The sequence below is a fragment of the Dermacentor albipictus genome, chromosome 2, assembly GCF_038994185.2.
Source record: "Dermacentor albipictus isolate Rhodes 1998 colony chromosome 2, USDA_Dalb.pri_finalv2, whole genome shotgun sequence".
NCBI classification, from domain to species: Eukaryota; Metazoa; Arthropoda; class Arachnida; order Ixodida; family Ixodidae; genus Dermacentor; species Dermacentor albipictus.
Window position 1 is genome coordinate 35,175,379 of NC_091822.1, and position 17,563 is coordinate 35,192,941.

The following is a 17,563-nucleotide window of genomic DNA, read 5'->3' on the forward strand; positions in this document are numbered from 1 at the left end:
TTGGAAATCGCTAGCCCAAAGGCATTCAATATAGTGTGACTTTACATTAAAAGGTATATATGTAAGGTATCGGCAACCACAACAATGAGCACACATACCTGTGCTCTGTGTTGCGGTTGCTCTGCTGTGTACAGGATATACACGCTGTATGTCATTTTGCTATTTCGTTGTGGCCATCAACCAGGCAGCTGAGTCCTGGGTAATCTTCACTGATTCAAGAGCGGCCCTGATGTCTTCACACACGCAGAAGCAACTCGTGATGATGATGATGATGATGATGATGTGTGGTGTTTTATGGCACAACGGAAAAGTTTAGCCAAATCGCGCCATGACAAGTGATAATGTTGACGATGTATTATGGATGGCATGCACAATGAATTCCTCATGGTAGATGTCACATGGCTATAAAAGAGCCTAAAATATGTAGCTGTAAGTGGCGTAGAATGTATAGTTGCTAAAATAATGACGGCGACTAGGCCGTGATGTGGGCTATGGCAATGGACTGTCGTTAAAACTTTATGCAATAAAACAACACTGACACCAGAGTTTCAAGAGAGCCCTTGAATGCAGGGATGTTAGTCACGTGCTGAAAATTGCCTGGCCCAATGATCTTCAGAATGTCGGTTTCGGCTAAAAAATCTAAGACTATTTGCAGTTTAAAAAGCGGTTCGTCACCAACAAAAAATGCAGGATGGAGAGGTATATGCTCCTGATATGCAGAAGGGAAATACTTTTTCCTCTCTGTTTCCATTGCAGGGCACTGGATAAAACCTTGGAGGACTGTCAGGCTATCGCCGCACCAACTACAAGTAGGAGGATCCCCGCCAGTCAAGAGGTAGAAGTGAGTACTGTATGTGTGCCCTATTCTTAATCGGCAAAGAAGTACTTCCTTGTACCGTGCTGTTTTGTCACTGATCCAATTCCGCATTCTTGGTTTTATAATATGTAACTTATTCAATGTTTCTGTATCCCACTCTGCTTGCCAATGTTTCCTCAATTTACGACGCAGAAAGGGCTTTAGGTCTGTGGCAGGAATGGGCATATTTCCATCTGTGTCGCTAAAACTCACTGACGTAGCGTTTTCGTCAGTTGCTACGTTGCCTTTTATACGTTTATGGCCAGGTACCCAGCATAGGACAATCGTTTGGTTGTAGATATATGCGCAGCACAACAAACTATACAGCTCATTCAAAACAGGATTCTTATGCTTTCGTAAGCTAATCAGGGCTCTCACGACACCTAATGAGTCTGTAAAGACAAAAGCCTCAGCGACATTTCTGCGCCTTATGTGTTTAATAGCCGAAAGTCTGCCGTATGCTTCTGCCGTAAATATAGTGGTGTGTGGGTTGAGAGGCGCTGATGTTAAAAATGAGGGCCCGAGAGCTGTGTAAGCAACACCAGCAGGAGACTCCGAAGCATCTGTGTAATATTCCTCACGGAAATACTTATCTTTAAGTTCAATAAAATGTGACTGTATGTGAGCCTCAGGTGCTTGTTTCGATAATTCTAAGAAAGAGATGTCACATTGGATAGTTTGCCACTCCCAAGCTGGTGGAGGCCGAGAGGGGGCCGTTAAGACATTTTCTGAAAGTGAGACCCCTCTTTTTTCTCAGAGTGCTTCCAACTGGAGGGACAGAGGAGGCCGGAAACCTGGGCGGTTACGGAATAGCCTGGCCGTGGAGGAGTCGTGAATAATTGAATGACATGGATGAACCACAGCTCATTTTACGTTCAAGGCATACGAAAGAAACATATATGTCCTTTGGTAGTATAGAGACCATTCATTAGATTCTACGTAAAGGCTTTGCGCAGGACTAAGTGGTGGCCAGGATCTACCATTTTTAGAGTACTAGGTCCAGCAGAATTATATACTATGGCCGCATAGTCAAGGCGTGTTAATATTAGACTTTCGTACAACTTTATTAGGCATCTCCTGTCGCTTCTCCAAGCTGTGCGTGACAACAGCTTCAGTAGATTCATAGTCTTGAGGCACTTTGCCTTAAGATACTTCACGTGTGGCACAAAAGTTAGCTTACTGTCTGGGAGGATCCCTAAGAATTTGTGTTCACAGCTCACAGCTAACCGTTCTCCATTGAGATCGATTACGGGGTCCGCCAGTATCCCTCTTTTGTTAGAGAACAGGACGCACGTACTTTTTTTCGGATATAGCCTAGAACCATTTTCGTCCACCCACTTAGATAATTTATTTACGCAAAGCTGTACATGTCACTCACAGATACTTAGATTACATGATTTAAAACCTATCTGGATGTCATCTACATATACAGAATAAAACATACTACGTGGTATGGCAGTCTGAATCGAGTTCATTTTGACAATAAAAAGAGTGCAGCTGAGCACACCTCCTTGTGGAACACCAGCCTCTTGCGTAAATGGACGAGACAGAACGTTACCAACTCTAACACGGAACGTGCGATTGGTGAGGTAACTCTGACTGATGTATAGCAAGTTGCCTCGAACTCCCATTTCAGACAGATCACGGAGGATTCCAAAGCGCCAAGTTGTGTCGTATGCCTTCTCCATAACTAAATATACGGACAGAAAAAACTGTTTGTGGACAAAGGCATCACGGATATTTATCTCGATGCGGACAAGGTGATCTGTTGTGGATCTACCCTCTCTAAAACCGCACTGTAAGGGATCGAGTATCTTGTTGCTTTCAAGAAAATGGATGAGGCGACGGTTAATTATTTTCTCACATAATTTGCATATACAACGTGTCAGAGTTATAGGCCTATAACTGCTGGGTGAGGAAGGGTCTTGCCCTCTTTGAGAATAGGGATTACGATTGCTTCTGTCCAAAGAGAAGGAATGTAACCTGCAGAGAACATGGAATTAAAGAGTGACAGTAGCGTTTTTTTGGGGTTTCAGGGTGTAAGTGTCTGATCATCTCATACATTATCCTGTCACTTCCTGGAGCGGACTTGTTGCAACAGTTCAGTGAGGCCTGGAACTCAGCCATTCCACATGGACGTTTGTATACTTCGTTGGATGTGCTTTTCCGTCCCAAATTCATCTGTTCTGCTAGTCGCTGGTATTTTAGGAATGTATCTGTGTAATGAGATGTACAGGAAATGTGCTCGAAATGTGCTCCTAGACAATCTTCCCGTCTAGCGCGGCGGCGCGTTCTTCTACCTTGTGACTTCATTGCCTTGAAATTAATTAGATTCTCTGTGGTTGGTGAGTTACGGAGGAGATTCCAAGCCTTGTTTTGCTTTTTCCTGGCTTCGCTACACTCCTCATTCCACCGCGGAATACGTTGTTTCGAGGGCGACCCTTTTGTTTGGGGGATACATACTGATGCAGCATCAATAATGAACACTGTTATGTATGCTACTGCGTCGTCTAGGCTAAATTCACAGATATCATTCCAGGGCAGCTGCGTTAGTTCGCGAAACTTCGTCTAGTCGGCTGAATCAACTTTCCATCGAGGAACATGTGCAGGACACTCACTTTGATTTTGAGGTTTAGGACGATGGGGAAGTGATCACTGCCATAAGGGTCATTAATGACATCCCACTGGAGATAAGGCACAATTGTACTAGACGCTATGCTTAGGTCTATCAAAGGAAATGTTTTATGTGTAGAGCTGTAAAATATTGGCTTTTACTTGTTAAGCAAGCAGCAACTTGAAGTGAATAGCATGTTATCTATAAGCCGTCCTCTCGCATCACAGCGTGAGTCGCCCCACAGTGTGCTATGCGCGTTTAGATCACCGACGACTATGTAAGGGCGACGCAGCTCATCAATAAAGCTTTGAAATGTTGTGCTAGAGAGTTGATAACTTGGGGGGATGTATACAGACGTGATGGTAACTAGTTTATTGAATAGAACTACTTCGATAGCAACTGCCTCAAGAGGAGTTTGGAGTTGCAGTTGCTGACAAGCAACGCCTCTGTCGACTATTATTGCTGCCCCGCCGGACGATGCAACAGCATCACCTCGGTCTTTCCGGAAAATAGCGTATTGCCTAAGGAAGTTTGTTTGCGTGCGTTTAAGATGTGTCTCCTGAACACACAGCACCTTTAGATTGTATTTGTGTAAGAGTTCTTTGACATCGTCGAGGTTGTGGATCAAACCTCTCACGTTCCAGTGTAATATTTGTGTATCCATCTTGTTTGTGTTTATGTGCTGTGTGTCAATAGATATCACTTAGGTTGGCTCAAGGGACCTTTCCAGGCCCCTTGATTCGGGGTATTTCTTTTTTGTTGGCACGCTCCAGGGAGCAACACCGTTCCTTCGGTGTCTGAGACGCCGGCGAAGTTTTTGTTACATCCATCGCCTCGTCAGAGGCGCTAGATGACGCCCGCTCAGCGGGCACGCACGGGGGTTTTTCGGGCCTGTCTGCGCGAGCAGTGGCCCTGGGACCGGCAGGCTTGGAGGTCTGCTGGCCCTTCGTGGTAGGGGGCGGAAGAGCCGTGGCTGCTCCCGCCAGGTGTGCTGATGGCCTAGCCGCCGTCACACTCCGTGTGACTTGTGCAGCCGCCTGAAGATGTAGCGCTGCCCACCGGCGCGCCACATCGGTGTAGGAAGGACTGGACTGATGTTGGAGTGCGAAACGCTTACGTGCCTCTGAAAATGATAGGTTGAGTTTTACTTTCAGTTCTATGACTTGTTTCTCTTTTTTCCAAGTAGGGCACGATCGCGAGTAGGCGGGGTGGTCTCCTTCACAGTTGGCACAGTGGTTTGTTGATGTACAGATGTCAGAAGCGTGTTCAGAAGAACTACACTCGGCACAAGTAGCACTTAATGAGAGCAGCATTCCGGGCTAGTCGGTAATCCATTGCTTAAGTGATATTGCGCGACATAAAAACGACACGGATGTGAAAGAAGACGACACACCAAGCGCACCTTGCGCTTGGTGTGTCGTCTTCTTTCACGTCCGTGTCGTTTTTATGTCGCGCAATATCACTTAAACAAGTAGCACGTCCTCTGCAGTTCTGCGACCCATGCCCAAAAAGCTGACATTTGAAGCATCGACGTGGATTTGGGATATACGGTCTCACGCGAAGCTTACAGTAACCGGTTTCTATTGTTTCAGGTAGGTTGCACGTTCCGAAAGTAATGATTATGTGTTTGGTAGGTATTTGCTTGTCATCTCGCCTCAATGGTATTCTTTGAACTTTGACTGCGTTCTGGTCTTGCCATCCATCAAGCAGTTCGCTTTCGCTCAGTTCGAGGACTTCTGAGACGACACCGACCACTGTGTTCATTGATCTGTGTGGGCCCACTGAGACGGGAATTTCCCCAAATGCTACAACTTTCGACAGCTTCTCATACTGCACTTTGTCACGGAGTTCGAGAAGAAGATCGCCACTTCCCATTTTCGTTACTTTATAGCCTGGGCCAATTGCTTGAGTGAGAGATTTCGCTGCAACAAATGGCGAGATCATTCTGACTGTTTTCTTATCGTTCTGACTATGTACAACGTGGTACTTTGGAAAAGATTGTTTTGGCTGCATGAAGAACGTGATTGTTTCATCGGTGCGCCCCCTCTTCAGGGAGCGATCAGATAGCGGAGGAAAGTTATTTGCCATATAGAGCAGGGTAATTCGGCGGTGATGGTGGCTACCCACCACCGAGCCCAACAAGGGGACACTACAAGGTTGGAGGAATACCTGCAGACGCCAGCCATGCATCGCCGCTATAACCTAATATATAAATATATATATATATACATATATATATATTGTTACGGTGAAGTGGAGGAAGACGTTGAATTGGACTAGAGAAAGACGAAGTCTGGCGGTTGCCTGAACGCCATATCCATCATTTGTAAATATAAGTTATTTTACACTCGTAGGCCTGCTTTCTTCCCGCAACATTTTGGTGGAGGTGCGGGGTATCGATCCCAGTACCTCCCGCAACAATATATATATATATATATATATATATATATATATATATATATATATATATACCCAAGGCGGGATATATTACACACGGTTAACCCTTGCCGCAAGGAAATACGGAAGTAATAAGAAGTGAAGAGAACACAGGAAAGATGTAAAAGTGGGAGAGAAAGACGAGGATTGGAGAGTAGGACAGGAAAAGGCGACTGCCGATTTCCCCCGGGTGGGTCAGTCCGGGGGTACCGTCTATGTGAAGCAGAGGCCGAAGAGGTTGTTGCCTCCGCCGGGTGGCCGTTAAAGGTCCAAACACCCAGCATCGGCTCAACCCCCAGGATCCCCCTTTCCCCAGACACGGCTAAGCCGCGCACGGCTACAAGCGGGAGGGGCCAACCCTCGAATGCTCGGGTACGCGGTGTCGCAATACACCAAGCGGCTGCTGACGCAGACGCCCGGGGCAGAAGCAACTCGTAATGAACATCAGACGCCTATGCAATAAAGCCTGCGAACTGCGTCACAACATTGTGCAGCAATGGTTGTGCTCTGTAGGATTGTGCTGCATAGCCCACTGCGGAATACAAGGCAACATCCAGGCTAACCATGCTGCCGAAGCTTGGCACGACACCTCGCGAGAAATGATCCAGCAAGCCTTCTCGAGAAAGTACGCAGCGACACTGGTATCTGCACACGCTTGGCGTCTCCGGCGATCCCTCTAGACAGATAACAGCTGCCAGTACGAACGCCTTTACAAAATGGATTCATCCTGTGACTTTTACATGCCGCCAGGCTTGAATGGACAAGACCAAGCATGCCTTCGCCGCATAAGAGTAAACGTGGCCTACACGAACTACTTAAGGTCTAAGATTCAAATCACAGACTCGCCAATGTACTCTAAATAGAACCTTCCTGGACACCTGCAACATGTTCTGTGCGACCGCTGACGCTACTAGAGAGAGAGAGAGTCTTTGAAGGTGGCAATGTACCTAGAACGGGACTCCAGCTTTTCACTACGACACCTTCGCGGTCCATGTCAAAGCGTCACATGGGCCTTACGCGCCACGAAAGTACTGCAGACGTTCTTGCGAGCCACGACCCTTAATGAAAATTGATAAATATGTATATAGTGTATAGACACATGCGTGTGTGTGACTGTACGTCCTGTTAAGTGTTTATCACTATATACCATAATCATCACCCAGCAGCTGGGGTAGCATGTATGGCGAAAAGCCAGGCTAGCATCTCCAGCTTATCATTAAAACTTGTTTCTCTCGCCGTCGCAGTATCATATTGATACATGTATAATGCGTGTTTCTTGTGCCCGATGATTATTGCGTGGCCAGACCTGTTCCTGATGTCATTTTGATGCGCAATATCCCCGTGCCTCACTCCGTCGTCACTGTCGCCGATAACCGGGCATGCCTCCCCGTCTTCAATGTTGGCCTGACAAAGGAAGTTCTACCCCAAGGCATATCGGTTACAACGCTCCTTGCTATCGCAGATGACCACGTCACGTCACGGTGTTTTCCGTAGACGTCTGCTAAGACCATGTCCACATCATGCTATTTGCTTTGACGCAACATTTCGTCCCATGATTGCTGTGGACTTATTGCCTGGACAAGCAGCAGCTCTGTGCCGCGTTTTGGCTTCCTACCACGACACCTTCGACCTCACGAATCTCCAATTGGGCCAGACTTCAATTGTTCAGCATCTCATAAATACTAGTGATGTCAATCCTATTCATCGCCGGCCATATCGAGTTTCTGCTTCAGATCGTAAGGTTAGTCAAGACGAAGTGAACAAGATGCTTGCCAAAGGCATTGTTGAACCTTCATCGAGCCCTTGGGCATCGCCCGTGGTCCTTCTTAAAAAGAAAGATGGCACATGGCATTTCTCCGTAGATTAGCGTCATCTTAACCGCATTACCAAGAACGACGTCTACCCCTTGCCTCGCATTGACGACACCGTCGATTGTCTCCACTGGGCCAACTACTTCTCATCAAGAGATCGGTGGTCTGGTTATTCGCAGATTTCTATGGATGAAAAAGACCAAGAGAAGACCGCGTTCCTTACTCCTGACAGTCTATATCAATTCAGAGTTATGCCAATCGGTCTATGCAACGTACCAGCAACGTTCGAACATATGATGGACTCTTTGCTTCAAGGGTTGAAACGGTCAACATGCCTTTGCTACTTAGACAACGTTCTCATGTTTTCGCCTGCATTTGAGATACCTTGCGCACTTAGCAGCTGTTCTGTTATCAAAATAGCTGATATCTGTTATCAGCAGCGTTAAAGGAAAGGCTGCCATGTGTTGCTTGCTCCTGGAACAGGTGACTGCCCTCACTGAAACGCTGCTTGCTGCAGCTGACGGCAGGAGACGACACATGTTCATGCTTGCACCGTTGCGGCAGCAGCTAGCACCCCGTAAGCGTAGGTGAATTTTCTCTTTATTTCTTAAAAACCAGACAATTAACAGTGCCAAGTGTTATAATAAACGAAGTAGATGTCAAAATGCAGTCGTTCTGCAAAATTTGAGCAAGAACAGTGCAGCGGGAAGCGCGCTTTTTCCGAACGCGCGCAGCGAAATATTCAGGACCTTGTGCGTGATTAAAAACATGTACCGTATAGCTGAATAAATCAAGCAGGCTAGGTGACTATTTGTCACGGCCTCGTGTCGAAGGCGATGCCTAGAAATCACCGTCATCATCACTGTATATTAGGAAGGTACAACAATGAACAGCACTTGTTCAGTTGGTATCTGAGAATGGGGTTTAATAACCTTCCATGCACCTTTAAAAGAAAAGGTTGTTATGGCAACTTAACGCACGCATTAAATGGGTATTCAGGTTTGTGAAAATACCTGGCCTCTATGGCGTAAGAGTGTTACTTTTAAACACACTAAAACGCCCTTGAGGAGGTAAATCGGTTAAGAGCTCAAGGTCAGACTATGAGTATTTGATCGTGGGACTAGGTTTCATTTACCATTGTAAAAGGAACAGGTTACAATTACAATTCTCTCAAAATTGTATTTGATAACGGTTACCAATTATTGCCCCACAAAAGTAATTGAGCAATAATAAAATGTAATCAATGACTTTACCTTCCTCTCTACTTTATTAATATTTCACCAATATAGTAAATAGAACAAGCTGACATCGCTCTTTCAAAGCATCTATTTCAGCGTTTAACAAGTCATTTCTACTAAAAACTTATTTCCAAATTTTCTTGCCAATTTGCTCGTTTTCATATGAAGTGGTCTGCACTGACACTTAGAACTCTCGCAATGTGCGTCCTTGAGAGCAGGGATGCTTTGTAACGTACCAAAATCTTGCACACAATATTACGGCCATTCCAAGACATGATGATCGGACATGGGTGGTGCATGAAGCGAAGCGCTTCATTGTTACTGGGGCCAGTGCCGCTGATAGGGGCAGTGAGAAAATTAACAATCAGACGTAGGTGCTTACCTAGGACCAACGTCCGAAGTGGCCATCACTGTGTACAAGCGCCTTTTTTGATTTGTAGGCCAACATCTGATTGACCTTCCACCAGTGGCATTTACTTTTTTGCCACTTCGACCCAAACGACTAATTGTGAAGGACACCAGCACATATTCACGTTCCTTGAAAAGGTGGGAAAATTTATTGTAATTTATTATAAAAGCTGCATAACACACTGCCTTAATTCTACTGTTTGTTACAATCAGAAACATGGGCGTGCAGAAGTCACGGATATATCAAAAAGAAGCATGTGCTTTTAACGGCCATGAACTTCTGTCTTTATCTAGGCAGTCATAGAGTGCAGAAATCGAAGAATTTATCAACAGCTCTTAAGGTACGCCCTCACATGCGCAAATAAGCACGTTCAAGGGGGCGTGCTTAAAAACGCGCGCCGCGAAAAGTGCTTTCGCGGCGAAATTCTCTGCCGTGCGAGGATGGGGCGCAAACCCATTTTTCTGCGGCGCCGCGTTTCCGCAATCCCGAGCGAGCCAAACATAGGCGCCGAAGTCGTCACGTGGGCAGGGAGATGAATGCTCTCGATGTTCGCGAGAGAGGAAATGTGAGGAGTTTCGCTCCTTGAAAATACGACTCTGCCTAGGTACTACGGAGGAGTTTCTTAGCGCGCGTTGTATGCGCTTGTCCCTAGGCGTGCCGGCAGAAGTCGCGGGGCGCGGTAGTGCTGAACTTAGCACCGCAAGTTGGCGGCTCGACGCAGTCATATTTATTCAATCATGTTTTTTACTAATGAAAAGAACGTGTCATTATTTCGCATTATTGGCGGCGCCTCCAGGACACCAAATCGGCAACGGGGACATCAAGGCTAGAAGCCGGACTGGTCCGTAGGTTCGGGCTCGCAGAGGCCTGCACGTGCCAGGGGAGTATAAGATCGGCTGTCCGCTATCGCGGACAGCCAATTTTTTTATGCGAACACACCCTGGAACGCTTCGGCCTCTGCGGCCACAGCCCACGGGCCGCCCTGCTTCCAGCTCTGATCTCCCCGCTACCGCTTGGGTGCCCCGGAGATCCTGCGCCGCCTGCTTTAATATAACCTCAGGTGCTCTCCTGGGGCCTCCGTTTGCCGGTTACATGTGCCCTTCTGGAGCAGTGCTTGTAAAAAATTCGATCAGTCGTCGCGACGACAAAAGCGACCCGTGACTTATACACCACCAGTCAGAACATTGTCCCTTCAGACACAGCGATCACCAAGCGGCGTCCGCACCCACTGCCTCACCGCGCGGGCAGCCAGCGGCGGAGCGTATAAACCAACTCGACCACACTCCGCAATGTCGGCATGTCTAGGGGACAAACGAATACAACGCGCTCTAATAAACCTCATCCGTAGTGCCTAGGCAGAGTCATATATATTCAAGGAGCAAAAGCCCCCAGATTTTCTCTCTCGCGCCCGCTCTTACTCGCGCCTGCGCACAAACGTAGACCTCCATCAAAAGCGCCGCGCCCCGCTCTACCTACTAGCAGTTCTAATAACGCCTCCGCGAGCGCGCACACGCAGTGGCGTGGCCTTCGGAACGCGGCGCGCGTTTTTAGGCGCGCCCCCTTGCGCGTGCTTATTTCCGCAAGTGACGACGTACCCTTCTTTTACGCTACTTTTATACAATGTGCAGCCTTTTCCAGTGTCCTCTATGTACTTGGGCACTATTGCCGTACGAAACTCCGTTCCGATAAATCGAATGCCTGTCAAGGGAGACCCTCCTGGCAATGGATTCAAGTGGTTTTCATGATTTTGGGGTCAATCTTTCCACCTTTCCGCCCCCTGCGGTTTGGTACTGACAGGTATAACTAAGTCAACCACGTCTTCATAACTACCCTCAGCACCATTGGATACAAAGCCACCTTCAAACATGCTGGCTGCGTCTCCTTCGAGTTTTTAGCAGGATCATTTGCAGCACAACAAGATGACCGAAAAAAAAAACGCAGAACAGCGCTTGAGCTTTATCTGGCTATATTGTAACGTACAGTGCGGTCATATATGCTTTGCTGCCATGCGAATGTCCTTGCACTTCACTGTAAGGTGTACTTCATGTATGTTTTAGTTGGATTAGCATGGCTTCAATATACTCTGGTTACCAACCAGAAGCAGGTCTATAGGATAAAAATTATGGGGTTTTACGTGCCAAAACCACCTTCTGATTATGAGGCACGCCGTAGTGGAGGACTGCGGAAATTTCGACCACCTGGGGTTCTTTAACGTGTCTACAGGTTGTACGCACGCTCACTGTATGGCGTAATGCTGATGCGTTGAGCAGGTTTGTTGACGCTAAAACTCGCTTTAACTTTGTCTTGCAGGAGTAAAAATAGCTGCTTAATTCTTTCACATGAATAAATAAAATGTGTAAACTAATCCGAGTGCCCTACGCTTCATGTGTATCTTGATGCACTTCCTTATTTCATTCCATTTTTGCCTCAATTGAAGCTGTCGTTGCATTGTTTTCTTTTCATTTTAGTTTCCTACCTGGCAATGTTTGTGGCACTTCAGGGTTTTTCCCCATCTGCACTGTGACCACTGGGATGATTAGGCAGCTTAAACAGTGCTACTGTTTGTGCTGCCTCCGACATGCAATTTCTGACGTGCTTTGTCACTGTATTGGTTTGCATGATGTGATCATCCATTAAAATGAAAACCATACTGGCCGTACTCTCCATCGCGAACTCTGCACTTGAGCCAGTGCTTTCTGGATCGGACCTTGCTCTACTCAGAGACCATCTACTTGCACAAGTAATTGCGATACAAGTTATGCATGCTTAGCTCGTGTCTTGAAGTGTTGCTGCTTTTCTATGCCACCTTCTCTGCCAGTAACTTTCACTAGGTTCATAACTGCATATAAACGCATAAACAAGGACATAACTAGCAGGAACTCGAGTACATTTGGCTGCCGAAGGTTGGCTGGCAGCAACCTTCAATACGGGCTCGCAAATGCGGATTCTATAAAAAGTCCGGTTTATAATTCGCGCCAAAGCTTACGTACGCATGGCGTCATTCAACGTCATGCATACGTAATAAACCAACATCCAGGGGCTACCATGAGCCGCCATTTTTTCGACTAATGGGCGTCTATAGAGCTTTTGCTTCCAGTGTACATCTACCTTGGATGCCCTTTGCTGCGACCGTCAGCAGCAGAGCAACCAAGCAGTGCACAATAAGTTTATCAAGGTGATAATAACCCACGCAATAGCGAGGGTGAAGCTCGTCGTCCCTCGGGGCACACTTGAAGCTAGCGCGCGGCGCTAGGGTGCCTCGATATAGCGTGCCACCGTACAGGGTGGAGACACTGCCTTCGTGACCGCCATATTGGGGTCAGCGCAGATAGGGCGCGCAATGGAGCGTCGGCCGTTATACTTGTTCAGCATACGCTTGCGCCAGCAAATTCAGGTGTGTAAAGGTCGTGCACGTCTACTCGCATTCCTAAGCGCTTCTTGTACACAGGAATAAAATATCGTATGCTTGCATGCACACATCTCAGAGGAAATCAGTACTGTGATGCTAGGTCCGCGTTCGCCAACTGGGATGCTCAAGCCGATGAATTACTTGACTAGATTGACTTCTTTATAAAGGAACGCCTTTCGGCGCTGTCGGGCATGAGAGTTTATAAGGTGCATAATATGCATTAGGCTTCAATTGTGTCTCTTGCTATAAATCAGCCAACAGTTGACATTAGGTTGAGGCTCCTAAAAGAAACACGTTATTAGGCTGAAAGCACTGTACAACATCGCGGCGGCAACAGCAGTAAACGTGCTCAGCTGTCATCGATGAACAGGATGCCAGCCGCTCTCAGCGGAGCTCAATTTATGGCCGGTAACGAAACTTCAAGATGACATGCTAAAGGCAACGGCAAAAACCTGGAACTTGACATAGTCACACGTGGCTCGGATCAATCGAGATAAAACTGGTCGCATCTCGTGTCACAGAAAAAACTGATAATGTGGCGTGCCGGCCGCTTTAAGAGTGACGAAGCAAAAAAGTAAGCTTCGCGGCATTATTCTAACCACACAATGCTGGTACGTAGAAGCGGACAGGTGAAATACGCTTATTACAATCAACATAGGCGTTATGGCTTACCTCGCAGATCTTCGAGTTATCATTCGCATTCTAGTCTTAACGCCTCACTTTCGCCTCCGATACTTTGCTCCGTTCCTTCTCCCGTGGAGAGCGAAAACAGCGCATGCCTTTCCTTGTCGAGCCGGCACACAGCGGTACACAACACCCTGGCATGCTGGTTTTTGCGGCTGAACACAGTTCAATCGCCCAGCACCTGGCACGCAACACAGCAGCTTCGCAAACTCCCCAACATTGCTGCTTTACCAACGTTGGAAGGAACGGGCGCAGCAAGAGACTCTCTCCAATATGGTGACCGTGGAGCAAAACGGCGGTGCGGCACAGGCCAAAAGGTGTCCCCACCCTCTACGTGGTGCGAGATAGCAGCGCCGCGTAAAGGCTCCGCAGCAGCTCCCGCGTCAGGAGCCGCGGTCTCTCCACTTTAGCTCACGACTGCACATTGCATTACAAGTAACAACTGCGTCAACGCCCATTTCTATAGTGGGTGCTTTTTCATGGTGCCTCAGCTATGTTTTGTCGTGCCTGCATAGTGTCGTAATGTGATATTGTCATTTTGTTTTTGTGACGGTTATCTTGTTGTGGTAGCGGTTCCTTCCAAGGGCTCCTACATCTGTATTTCTCCATATTTCTGATGTAGGGCCGCATTAAAATGGGCCATTTGACTTTTACCACAACGCTCGGACTGCAGATCTCCGTTCCGCTACATATACTGCGACTCAAAGCCATTTTCTTTCGCGCCGACAGGTTTTTTACCTTTGTGAGGCCTTCGAGTCTAGCACAGCGCTATTCCCACAGACAGTGTCGCATCGCTAAGCCTCAGTGATGAACAGTAACTTATGGGGCTTTGTCTTTTCCCGGTAGCTAACTCTCGCCGTTGAAAACGCATAGCAAGCGTAAAAGTAGGAGGCACACGATAAGATCCAGTGTGTTTGTAGAGCGTCGTGTTTGACGGCATACAATCCATGTGGGCGTTATTTTACGAAGGCCGGAGCGACAGGACGGCCGCAGTGAATCAAAGTGCGGATTCCGTGTGACGATCGATGCCTGCCACAGAGGCGAAGCCGCCGGCTGGGCGGTTCAGTTCACTTCCCTCCAAATTCCAATTTGATGGTGCGGATGGCAAGTGGCAGGCAGTTGGATGTTTGGCTTGCAGAGAAAATCTAGAGCGCCGAAGAGCTCTTGTTGACCAAACACAGCAAGCCGCAGAGACAAGTGGAGCCTTCGACTGAGGGACCCACCCACAGCCCGATATCCCAAAAAGAAATAACGTTTTGAATACCACTACTACCACTGTTTTAGACTTAAACGAATATTCTATTTTGCCGCTTTTCGGCAGCTCGGGAAGGGGCTGTTCTTTACACAGGAGCTCCATTCCCATGACTGAATTCAGTTTTTAGATATATGTGTTTTTTTATAGAATTATTTTGTTGACCTTATGGCCTCAGAGCGAAAAAGGCAGTGCTGCCAGTTGCGTAGCTAGAAATTTTGTTCCGGGGGAGGGGGTGGGGGGCTCACATTGCAGCTCGGTCTCCTCCTTAAGAGGGAGCTTTAGCTCGGGTGCTCGTATCTAAATACATGTAGAAGGAGAATTCGTTTTTCTCGGCAACCAATGGAGCGAATTTGGCAAGGTTTGCTGCATTTAAAAGAAAAAACGTAAATTCTAGTGACTGTTGGCTTCCAATTTTACGTTTAGGTTGTCAATTCTTTATAAAAAATTCGACAAGATCGCAAATTTTCCGAAATCTAAACTATCAAGTTTTTATAACTATGTAACTCAGCAATGAAAAATGATATCACAATTCTGGGAGTTGCAATAACAGTACGTCTACAGCGGACAAAATTCCTGTGTTACACGTGAATCTCAAGAAATTTAGCATTATTGAAATACGGCTTTCGCACCATCCTTGTACACAACGTAACTAATTCACGTAAGATACGAATTGACACACCAAATTTGTCCGCTTTTACTGTTATAATAGATGTCGCTTACTGAAAGGCGACATGTGTGCTTGATGCAGAGATATTACCCGCCGTGGTTGCTCAGTGGCTATGGTGTTGGGCTGCTGAGCACGAGGTCGCGGGATCGAATCCCGGCCACGGCGGCCGCATTTCGATGGGGGCGAAATGCGAAAACACCCGTGTGCTTAGATTTAGGTGCACGTTAAAGAACCCCAGGTGGTCAAAATTTCCGGAGTCCTCCAATACGGCGTGCCTCATAATCAGAAAGTGGTTTTGGCACGCAAAACCCCAAATATATATGCAGAGCTATTAGTTTGCAAGCGTCGTGCGATCGGGGGGTTATCACAGAAAAGCGTTTCTGCGTGTTACATGTATTTGAACAAGCCGCGTCGGAGTTGGGCGCGAGCTAAAGCTTCTTCTCAAACAATTTGTCTGGGGATCAAATACAAAAATAACTCCATTGTCATTGCTAAAGATGCTGCAAACGAATTTTTGAACGCTACGCACTTTCAAAACAAGTAAAATATGTATTTTTGCATAAAAAATGTACTTGTAAGTGCCAAACATTGTACCCAAAATAAACGATATTAATGCTTCCATGTTTTTTTCTCTATTTAATATCACACAAACTTCAGAACTATATCAGTTCGAAACCAGTAAGGCATTGCATGCCGCTGATATGAAAATATAAACGCCATGAAATTAAAAAACTGAGGACAAATATTCCAATGAAACTTTGTCATTCAAGAACCTTGTTTAGATTCTTGTACATATGCAACGGCCAGTGAGGAATGTCAATGACGCTGTCATTTGTTCCAATGTATTACGCAGGAGCAGCTGTCACCGGTCTTGTATCGTGAGTAATTGCACCGAAATTATAGCCGCAACAGAGAGCACGTATAAAAAGCAGGAGTTCTGCAATATAAACGAGGGCGAGTCAAATGAAAGTCTGCCAATCCGAATGTATAACAAACGGGGTACCTTATTTAAAAGTAGTATCCATGATCATTTAGACATTTGCTCCGTTGTCTAACGAGTCGCGTCATTCCCGTCTCATTAGATTACTTGTGTTGCTGCTTCAAAACGTCTGCAACTGACTCTTTCCCGTCATCGTCCGACACGAATCTGGTTCGCTTGAGCTGTATTTTTAGAGCGCAGCTCTTTGGCGTCCGTTCCTGGGTTTCGCGCCGTCGTCGGCGTTGTCGTCGGCCTCGTAACCATCTCCGCCCCCCTTTCATCCCCCCAGCGCTAGCAGCGACCGACTGATACCGCTGGATGCCGCTGACGCCGCTAGAGAGAGAAAGGCAAAGGAAAGACAGGGAGGTTAACCAGAGATTATCTCCGGTTGGCTACCCTGTACTGGGGGAGGGGAAAGGGGAAGCGATAGGTGAGAGGGAGAAGGATTAAAAAAAAACGAAACTACACACACACGCACGTACACACAAACTGTTTCTGTGGGCACTGTCACGCAGCCCGCAAAGGCGTTCCTACTGTGATGCAGTGCACCGTACAATCCTGAGTCACACAGTGAAGTCACAATCTGTCAGAAAGTCCAGTGTCAGAAAGTCCAGCGCCGCTAGAGAGTCAAGATAACGTGACTGCATAGAACACCGTCGCCGCCATGCAGAAAGAGGAGGAAAGGGTCCCCCCCCCCCCCCCCTGTTCTTGTGTGGCGGATAGGGTGCTCTTCAGTTGCCGACGCGCCGGTTATTTCACGTAGGCCCCGGCACGTCGGCGAATACGTGACCACCTTCCCACGGCTTGACCTGGTTCTTAGCGCTGCGGAAGCGAGGGTATCATATTGTTTGTGTCGGCATCGGCGGCGTTGTCCCTGAAACCAACTCCGCAGCTGGGGTTGACTCACTATCGGTGTCAGCGGCATCAGTCAGTCGCTGCTATCTCTTCCCTCCTCCCTTTATCGTGTTGTCCGCTTGCTGCGCGCGCTTCTGCCCCCATCGTTTGGCGCTGGGTGTACACGCCGCCCCCCTCCCCCCTCTTCCTGCGAGTCTCCGGTTGTCAAAGCGCCGTCTCGAACTTAATTCCTTTCTTCGCTCCTCCTCCAATGCAACCCCTGTGCGGTGGCAATCAGAGAGCCAGATCGGTGGCGGCGGATCTGTATATGTGCACCGCCCGAGCCGAAATTGCCGCTGCCGTTCGCCCTG